At 37.0% G+C, this 9,669-nt stretch overlaps 1 long non-coding RNA gene across 1 annotated transcript in view; it reads left to right on the forward strand.

Moving 5' to 3' along the window:
* Positions 1–5,821, forward strand: part of LOC110841351 (uncharacterized) — a 157,450-nt gene extending 151,629 nt beyond the window's left edge. The window contains exon 3 of the long non-coding RNA XR_002547177.2: positions 5,710–5,821. This is a non-coding gene — a long non-coding RNA (uncharacterized LOC110841351). The remainder of the gene's footprint in view (positions 1–5,709) is intronic.
* Positions 5,822–9,669: the final 3,848 nt, after the last annotated feature.

The following is a 9,669-nucleotide window of genomic DNA, read 5'->3' on the forward strand; positions in this document are numbered from 1 at the left end:
CTTGATGTCGTGTCCTGTTGATTGGACGGATGACATGCTAATCAAAAAGGCCACGGACGGGTTTTACAACTCTCCATCATTAGCCTACTTCTGTTTCTCTCTTTTATTATTCTTCTCCTTCAAGACATACCTTCCTTTCATTTTCTGTCTCTGTCAGAATCTTATCTTTCTTAATCTTTAATTTAACATTGTCTCCTTCCTTTTTCAAAATCATTGCCAATTTTACTCCACCTGGTATCTTTGTAATATCTTCTCGAGTTGCCTTATAATACTTTTCCACTCGTCGCGAAATACCGTCTCGAAATCTTAACAAATATTTTGCTATTGAACGAATGTAATTATGGAGTATCTGTTTACATGACGTTTATGGTTTATTTAACAGTGGAAATCAATACATTTTACAGTAATAAAATATTTAAATGTCATTACAGTTCCTTAGTTCGAGACATTGGGTACTTTTATTTTGGTTTACTTTAAAAGAATTTTTCCCTTGCAAAAATAATTTTGGAAATATTTGTTAGTGAGAGATTTGAAACAAGGAGATTATTGTCTTCTGAAGCGTTGAACCGCGTAGTATGACATAAAATGACTGACGTTTCATAGGAACCGTCTGTCTCTATTTTCAAGGTACGAAGTTTCTCTGAAACGTCGGTATCCATCAGGCTACACGACTGTATCTCAGAAGAAAGTCATTTTCATTCTCGTCGCCGTGAGAACCTCAAGTCTTACCACGTGTTATGAACTTTTTAGCAATAATTTGTACGTATGATAAATTGTCAGTAAGGAAAGTGAAATATACGAAATCAAGACCCGCGTCAGAGCTCGCTTATTCTATCAGGCTGCTTGATTGGTAGTTTCGGTTCAATATGCTTAGCACCCGCATCAAAAGCCCACAGACTTTCACAGCCGACCAACTTCTGGTTTCTTGCATCTCTGTCCCCCCACAGCCTTCTAGACCAGTGTCACTGGCACGCCAGGCGGAATAATCCAACGAGTACACGGGTTTGTTATAAAGCTGTTAGAGTCGTAATCTTCTCCCTCGTTTGCTCAAGCAAACCGAATGCGAATATTAGCAAGCTGATTTTTAAATGGGAGGAAAGCTTCCGACAAACCAACATAGATGGCGCCAGTAGGTGAAAGTAACTGCCGGCAACATTGACACATGTCACATTCTGTTCTCTCTGTTTCTCCTTCCATTTATCCAATTTTTATTTCCTCTCTTTCTTTCTTTCTTTCTTTCTTTCTTTCTTCTTCAATTTCCATACCTTTTCCTTTGCTTTATTCTCTCTTGTATCTTTCTTTTCTTTACATTTTGTATCTTGTTCTTCCGTTCATTATCTCTCTCTTATCTTCATTATTCCTTTATTTAATCTAAGCAGTAAGTTTTTCCGTAGTCACCTTTAATCACTGAATTTCAGGTCAATGTAACATGGCATTCAGTATAAGGTCAACGATATTAGAACAATTTTAATCAGTTTCTTTTTTTGTTTTTATAGATTGGCTGTTTAGTTAGCTCTATGAAGAAATAGCATTATTTTCCTCCGTAAAACACATCGGTACCATTTTATCAGATTTCAGTTGTTCGTGTCTCAGTCTACGAGTAGAATCACATTTCAATTATCCTGTAACAGACAATATTTTAGTTCAGTTCTTAATAACGTTCACTAATGAAGTTCAATGCAACTGTCACATCCCAGCTGAAACTGCATGACTCACCGCCAAGCGCTACAGGTTTTTCCCGACATGAGTTAAGTATCGGTATATAATATTAAAATGTATCTTAAGGACTTAGAGTTTGAATCAGTGCGATTAATTCATAGTGTTGAGTGGTGTGCTGTTTTTTACGTGGTAATGAATCTTTTGCTTCTATAAAAGACGATGTTTCTTGACAAGTTGAGCTATTATCAGCTTCTGAAGGAAGACTTTGCTCTTCGGACTTAGTCAAAGAGTGTTGTTCGTTTGTTTCTTACTCAAAATACTGAAACAACGGAAAAAATTAAATATTTTTCCTGGTTCAGCCAATAGGAGAAAGGTATTTGACGTGAAATACCTACTCGTTCCATTGAGATTCCACCAATATCTTACTTTTAGCCTTATGTTGCGTCATAAGACGTGATGTATTGTTGAACGACTCACCCAAGTCTTCGTCCTGCCTAGAAACACGGCGTTGACCTATTAAGATCTTCTGAGTTCGTTAGAGGAAGCCCATAGTAACGTTGTATTCAGTGAAGGGGACAGAATTCCATTATAAAACTGGCCCTAGACTGTATTATGCCCGGCGTCCCACAAAATTGAGTGTGGTCACTAATTTTCTCTCCTTTTCTAAAGGTCACGTCTTCGTAACAGGCTGGCATTTACTGTGAAGAATTTTACGAGTAAGAGTGGAATAAGTGAGTAGTTCCTCATGTTATTTGTCAGGAGGCGGTTAAAATTGTTATTCGTCTCTGTTCGCTTTGATTAATGGGCGGATAATCAGGTTCCGTGGTAAAAGATGATATATCTCAAATGTAGAGTGTCATAGTGCGATATTGAATCCACCGAGAGTAGCCTGAGGACACAAACATTAAAAACTGCTGCCTACCTTAAAGCTTTTAGGACGTCCAATGTTTCGTGTGATTTATTTATGAATTATATGTATTAACTGTTGTCACAAGTGATTTAAAACAAATTATCTTTTTTTTGTCGGCTTTACGTCGCACGTCTGATAGCCCCAAAAAAAATCTCTCGGGTCGATTTCTCTTACGTATATATTTCTTATATTGTTAATTCAAATTGTGTCCTTGATAATCTATTTATTTTCATCAGTACTTCGTATGCATCTTACGCAATTGAAAAACATTGTTTTATTTCTATGATGAGACTTTAAGCCACGCTCCGTCGGTATCCATACGAAATCAAATGCTGTGCATGTACGAGGCTCGTCCACAAAGTAAGTTTCCCTGGGGCCGTTTACAGAAACAAAACACAATTTCATGGAAATATTTATTGCAACAGATACAGCAAGTGTCCAGCTATTTTTCAACATATTCGCCACCGGAATTGAGACATTTGTCATACCGTGGGACCAACTTTTGAATACCTGTGTCGTAGAAGTCTGCCGCCTGGGATTGGAACCACTGTGTGACAACCATCTCCGCCTCTCTGTCATTCTCAAAACGCTGACGCTGACCGGACAGGAATTTCTTGAGGTGTAGGAAAAGATGGAAATCACTGGGAGCGAGGTCCGGGCTGTAGGGTGAATGATTAAACACCTCCCAGCTGAACTCCTGCAGGAGACTTGCTGTCCGTCGAGCCGTGTGCGGCCTAGCGTTATCACTGACCGCTCTTCACAGTCGGCGGGAGCTGGAATAAGAACCTCCATCTTCAACAGCTGCAACGATGCTACTGTGAGAACGCGGGAGGTGCCGTTAGTGCATGCGCCATGCTACGTCATTGCTCTATCACGTACGCACAGTCGCTTCGCGCAATATAAGGTTTGCTAGCTGTGGGACGAGTGGGAAACTTACTTTGAGGACGCGTCTCGTATATTTGATTTATATTAATGTGTTATGCTACATATTACTGCTACGAATTTTATATTAGCAAGGCAATGACTTAGTACTGTTAATATTTATTGAAACTAGACAACATATGGTCCGTAATATTTAACGGGTGTCAAACTTTTATATGTTGTACCGTTTTAAACTTATTACAGCATTGTCTTTGCAGAAGTTAAATCTACTTCCGTTTCGCGGATCCACCACACCCCTCTACACCCTCGTTTTCATTTCTTGCTACCAGAGACGTCACAGACATTGGCTATTATATTAATAGTAGATAGAGAAGCTATTTAAATAAACTACTACGTCAGCCAAGTTGAGATTTTCAAGAGAAACTAACAGTTGTTTTGATAGTCAAGAAACTCTACGTCTCTTATGGAAATGTAAAAATCATTAACATAAGTCCTTGTCCTTAGTCAGAAGAATCTCATCTTCTAATTTAATTCGGCCTCTAAACACTGTCTCCGATATATATTTATAGATGATAGTTTCTTATAATTAGGGGAAAATGAATTATTAACATAATATAAGTTTGTTACCATGAGAAGTAACGTGGTTTACGATGAGGAAATTGTCAAAAGAACTTGTAAGTTGCTTTACTGTAAATATGCTTACAATAAGAGTATGAGGAATGTCAGTACAGCTTACAGTAACAAGACGCCACGACTATAAGCAGATATTTTTTTTTTTTATTTTAATAATGACAAAGCACATGCAAATGATCAATCAAAAGGCTAAACATTAGACCTGAGTGTCCTGTGAACTATACAATTACCTCTCGCATTGAGTTGCTAAACACAATGTCCTTCTTGAACATTATGTAACTCGTGTTTTGATAAATCAACTTGTGATTTAAAAAAAAAAAAAACAGCTAGGAAATATACAAGTAACAATAATTCTAGTACTTTGGCAAGAATTTGACATTTGGCGTTTAACCAAGGTAACCATGGTAACAAAGGTGACTTGAAGATTCAACTTCGAGTCGCTTCATTGTAGCGCACACGTCTTCAAGGAAGTGTCAAATTTGTTGTCAAGTTTTAACCAAAAGTTGAACGTGCCAAAGCGTCTGTAAAACTCTACAGTATTAAATTTCATGAAAATCTGTTTGGCCGCTTTGAGAGTTATTTTATGCGTACGGACAGACAAACGAAGCGATTTTAGAGATGCTAATGCCCCAGAGAACACTTACAAATCTGTCTCCATTTACCCTCCGGATGAATTAACATTAAGGAGCTGTATGGATAATGCCATATGTACGTACGTGCTTCTTTGATACACTAAGTTTCGGATAAGATAAACCATAAATATGAGACGAGGTCATATTTTTTGCAAGACTTAGACAAAACTTGATTACTGCTAAAGAATATGTTGTCTTACGAAATAAACAAACATAATATGGGGCATACATTTAGAATACCTCGAAGTTTCTCTGCTGTTTGGTACACATTTCACGTTCTTGTCTTCGATAATACCAGAGTTGTAAATATTTTAAGTTATTTAGTAAGTTTATAATTACGCACTATATTATTCTTTACGTTTACTGAAATGTAGACATATTTTCAAAAGTTGTGTTGAAAATTTCATGTACAATTTACATCGTCACATATATGTCTCTTTGTTTCTGGAACACAACGTTTATGTATGACAGGTGTAAAGGCCTTGAACATTACGAGAGTAATATATGACCCTGAATTTATTACAAGAAATAAAATTATTTGTACGCTGCAAAGTAAATAAGAATGGAAGGTAATATAATATTAATTAATTATCCAGTAGGCCAGGAATGTGAATGTAATTATGAAGGAAAAAACTTGTGTTGAGAAGGCAGTTTGTCCATCCTTACAGCCTACACTCAGAAAAATTCATGAAAAGTAATTGAAAGTGTGTGATGTGAAAAATATTGCCAGCATTGCATAGTTCTTTCTAAAGAGGGGGGGGGGTTATTTTGTACTGACAAATGCCTGAGGGTGGTTTTCCGAGACAACGTACTGAGATAAGAAAGAAGACTATCACAGAATAGAGAATCATTACGAAGCAAAGATTAAAAATCAGGTCAATTTGTGATCCAGATCTTCCACTGAACAGTCGATCAGTTATAACATTCGACATTTTATCCATTTAAAAATATCGACGTATCACAGAATGAATATATTTTTGTTATTGTTACCAGATATACCCGGTCAGTGAAGTTGCTGTCTGTGGACTGGATACCCGAGGTTCGATTCTTTTTTCACCGCCAGTCCGGTCCAGCCCTGTGACCCATCCAGCCTCCAATACAATTGGTAAGTTTACCATCTCTTAAATGTTTATTTGCTCCTACATAGGCCGTGACTCACGTTTTCTTGAAATGCGTTGCTCTAGACTTAAGAATTTTCATGTTGTTATCATTCTCAGTTGTCAGCTTCCCTGTCCGTTTCTCTGTTTGTTAGTATACTGCAAATACGAAAGAAGCCAGTGGATGTTTTGTTGCGTGGCAACCGTTTAATTCATAAAGTGAACCATGTTTGGCACTGCTGCTTTACACAGAAGAAAATTTGTCTGTGTGATCTTACGGGTGGTGACGCCATGAGAATCTGAAATCTCAACAAGTAATTTAATCTTTTATATATATATAGCTTCTTTTAAAAATAATCTGGGTCAATAACGTGCGATATCGGTAGAAATTCAAAACCTGTTGACATCTAGTATTCGTTACATGTTGAAAAAGCTTTCACGTAAATATGATACCTTCTTCATTATGGATTTCAGCAGTTTATAATTGCCAGGCCAAACAGATGAACTGACAAACGTTGCTCCCCAGCGACAGACGCCTCTCTGAATGAAAACCAAGTGTTGAAAATTTCTGCCAGCTCTTGAAGAGAAGTTTGCGTTAAGCAATTTAAAATTAGCACAAGTGAACGCGAGACAAAGAGAGGATGAAGGAGACAGAAGGGGAATGTGGAATGAGTCCAGTGGACGGATACAAACTAAAGAACATTGCCTTGAATTTAGTACGCGAAAATAAACAATAGTGCGGGGGAATGAGACGGACAGACCGGAGCATTGACCCACACAAACAAACAAACAAACCCATTTTTTTATCTTATGTACAAGGTAGCAGTAGTTAGGCGTTTTAGGATCGTGGACAGAGGAAGTGTGTATATTCGTGCTATGTAAAGAAAATATATTATTTTTGCCTGAGAAGAAGAGAGATCAGCCCTGATGAAGTACCCCGTATTTGACTCGAAAGCCGTGTATTCTGAATGGCGGAAGTCATGATTGGTTATAAGCGGAATGTCACAGTCGGTATTTTTTTTGTAATCTAGTGACTTATACTAAGCAAACATTACTTAAAATTTCTGTAGACTGAAATTTTCATACGCATCATTTAAAAAAGAAAAGAAAAAAGGACACAGATGTTTCCTGAGAGCGGTCGCAGGATACAAAATAGCGGATCAGAAATATAATGAAGATATTAGAGGAATTTAAGTAAAATTTATTTACACAGTTTTTACAACATTAAAAAGAAATGCCTTACTTGTTTTTAAAGAATGCCCCAAAAAACCGTACCCCCAAATCGTTTTGCTTTCAGGGACTTCATATTTTAATTATTGTAATCCTAAGAGACAAAGAGATTACTCTACGGTGTTGCTCCTGATGATGATAACTATGATGACGGTGATGATTATTGAGGTTCATTTTTCCTGAGACAGTTTCCTGTTGGTTTCTGTTGCGCGTTGTTTGTTTGATGACCATGGCAACTACAGCGTGGACCCCTATCTTCGAGACCACCTGCATATACAGAACCCGTATATCGCGTCCGGTCACATATCATGTCACTGACCAGACAGCACGCTGGAAACTTCGTTACTTTATACCTCTGTAGACATATTTCAGCAATTTCTTTGTTAGATGAAATATATAAAACTATTATTTTTAAACATGACTTTTAAAAGACACAAATGTATGTTCTGTAATTTTGTTTCATTACTCCAGTAATGACCGCCACGGTGGTCTAGCGGTTAGAACACTGGCCTTGTAATCCTGGGAACTCGGGTTCGATTCCCGGCGGTGCCCGAGTTTATAACTTGTGTTGGGCAAGGCCGTGGTCTAGGCAACACGGAGTTTTCCTCCGTGGCATCCCAACAATTACTCCATTCACACACAGAAGAAGGCAATGGCAAACCACTTCTGGATCATCTGCCAAGAACGTGTATGAACAGGTCCCAGTCCGAGAAAAGGATGGAAGGATCCTGTTCATATGGACCTGTCGTCAGACAGAACACTAAATAAATAAATAAATAAAACTCCAGTAATACCAAGCGAACTACAGAAAACATAAATTTCTCGCTATTTTCACAGCTTGTAGGTTGTGGTAATTTATATTTTTCTCTTAGAGCAAGATATCACATTTACGTATTTTCACAGGAGTATAAAATAACTACCAATCTCACTGTTTTATGGGCCAACTAGTATATTTGTTATTTAGTGTTTTGAAAAGTAGACATGTTGAAATGAGTTTAATTTTTATGAAAACATAACACAAATAGATTTTTAATATTATAATTACGATCTCAAATTTTAATTATTACTATTTTCTGAAAGATGGCATTGAAAGGACGTTGAAAAAATGGAGTGTCGTTTAGTTTGTTTTCTAGCGCGATGCATGATGGGACTGGAACATTTAACCCAACCTACTTAGAGGTCAACAAGTAGATGTAGTTCGTGAAATTCAATTCAATTCTTCAATCAGTAACCTGCACTTTCCAGTTGAATCTAACACCTATAGCTGTTAAATCTTGACCGAACAAGCAACCTTCAGCGTCATTCCTCGGGCAATTACGCCGTTGAACAAAGAGAGACCATTGTTCGAATTTTCTACTTCAATAACTGTTTGTGTGTTAATAGTTCAAAGGTTATAAACCTTGCAACGTTTTACTATTACTACTAGCAGTACGTATGTATGCTGGTTCATTATCGGAGTAACACTGACCTCGTAATAGACTTACAGAATAACAACAAGTTACAGCGTCTCACCTCGTATTGATAACTATTGAAATCTGTGTCTCCCTTTAAATGGTGAAGTTCGTCTAAATAACATTTAAGATTTCAGTCCGTACCGCGAAGAAAACACAACACTTCACCATTACAAAGATCAACTGGTTAACCCTTTCAAGCCGAAGCTCGTATAAATATTACGTAAGAATTCAGTCCGTACCGCGAAGAAAACACCGCACTTTACCATTAAAAAGATCAACCGATTAACCCTTTGAAGCCGAAGCTCGTATAAATATTACGTAAGAACTCAGTCCGAACCGCGAAGAAAACACAACACTTTACCATTACAAAGATCAACTGGTTAACCCTTTGAAGCCGAAGCTCGTATAAATATTACGTAAGAATTCAGTCCGTACCGCGAAGGAAACACAACACTTCACCATTACAAAGATCAACTTGTTAACGCTGTTTAAGGAAATAATCGCTGTTTACATTAAGAATCATACGAAATACGTCAATATAAAATGCAGAGTTGTTGATTATTAAAACAGGTGGTATATATAGTTACCAAAAGACCTTAAAGAGCTCACAGAAGTCGAAGGCCAGTTTCCAATGATTTTCGCGTAACGAACAGTTGTAGTAACAAAGAAAAGTGGACGGGGCAGCTAGAAGGGTCACTTATGTAGTTGACAGATTCATCTTCACAAGTAGTTTAAATGAATCTGCGAGCATATCACGCGCTGATCCAGTTGTCGCCAATTGTACATTAGAAACAGAGAAAGAGCTCTGTAATGGAGTTGGTGTCGTCTCTTAAGAGCCATGCGCTTATTACAGTGAATAATTTTGCTCAAAATTAATTGATAACTTCGTGAAAAGGAAAGAAATATATAATTTCGACATCTAACAATAAATATTGTGAACGTTCACACGAGTAAATTTTAAGATAAAGAAAAAAAAATTAAAATAAAATTCCTTTGCAGGAAATAACATGTAATTTTCAGTATTGTAAGTGTTACAACCGCAGACTTCGATTCCGATTTGCGGACCTATAATTGAATTTACTCGATTAATCACCTACTATAATAACAATTATTTATTTTAATCCATCTTATCACAATATAATTTATTTAAAATTTCTTATAATTAAGATAAT

Source organism: Zootermopsis nevadensis, unplaced genomic scaffold (assembly GCF_977971745.1).
Source record: "Zootermopsis nevadensis isolate Lab colony 2312 unplaced genomic scaffold, Znev_1.0 Znev_ptg000032l, whole genome shotgun sequence".
Lineage (NCBI taxonomy): Eukaryota > Metazoa > Arthropoda > Insecta > Blattodea > Termopsidae > Zootermopsis > Zootermopsis nevadensis.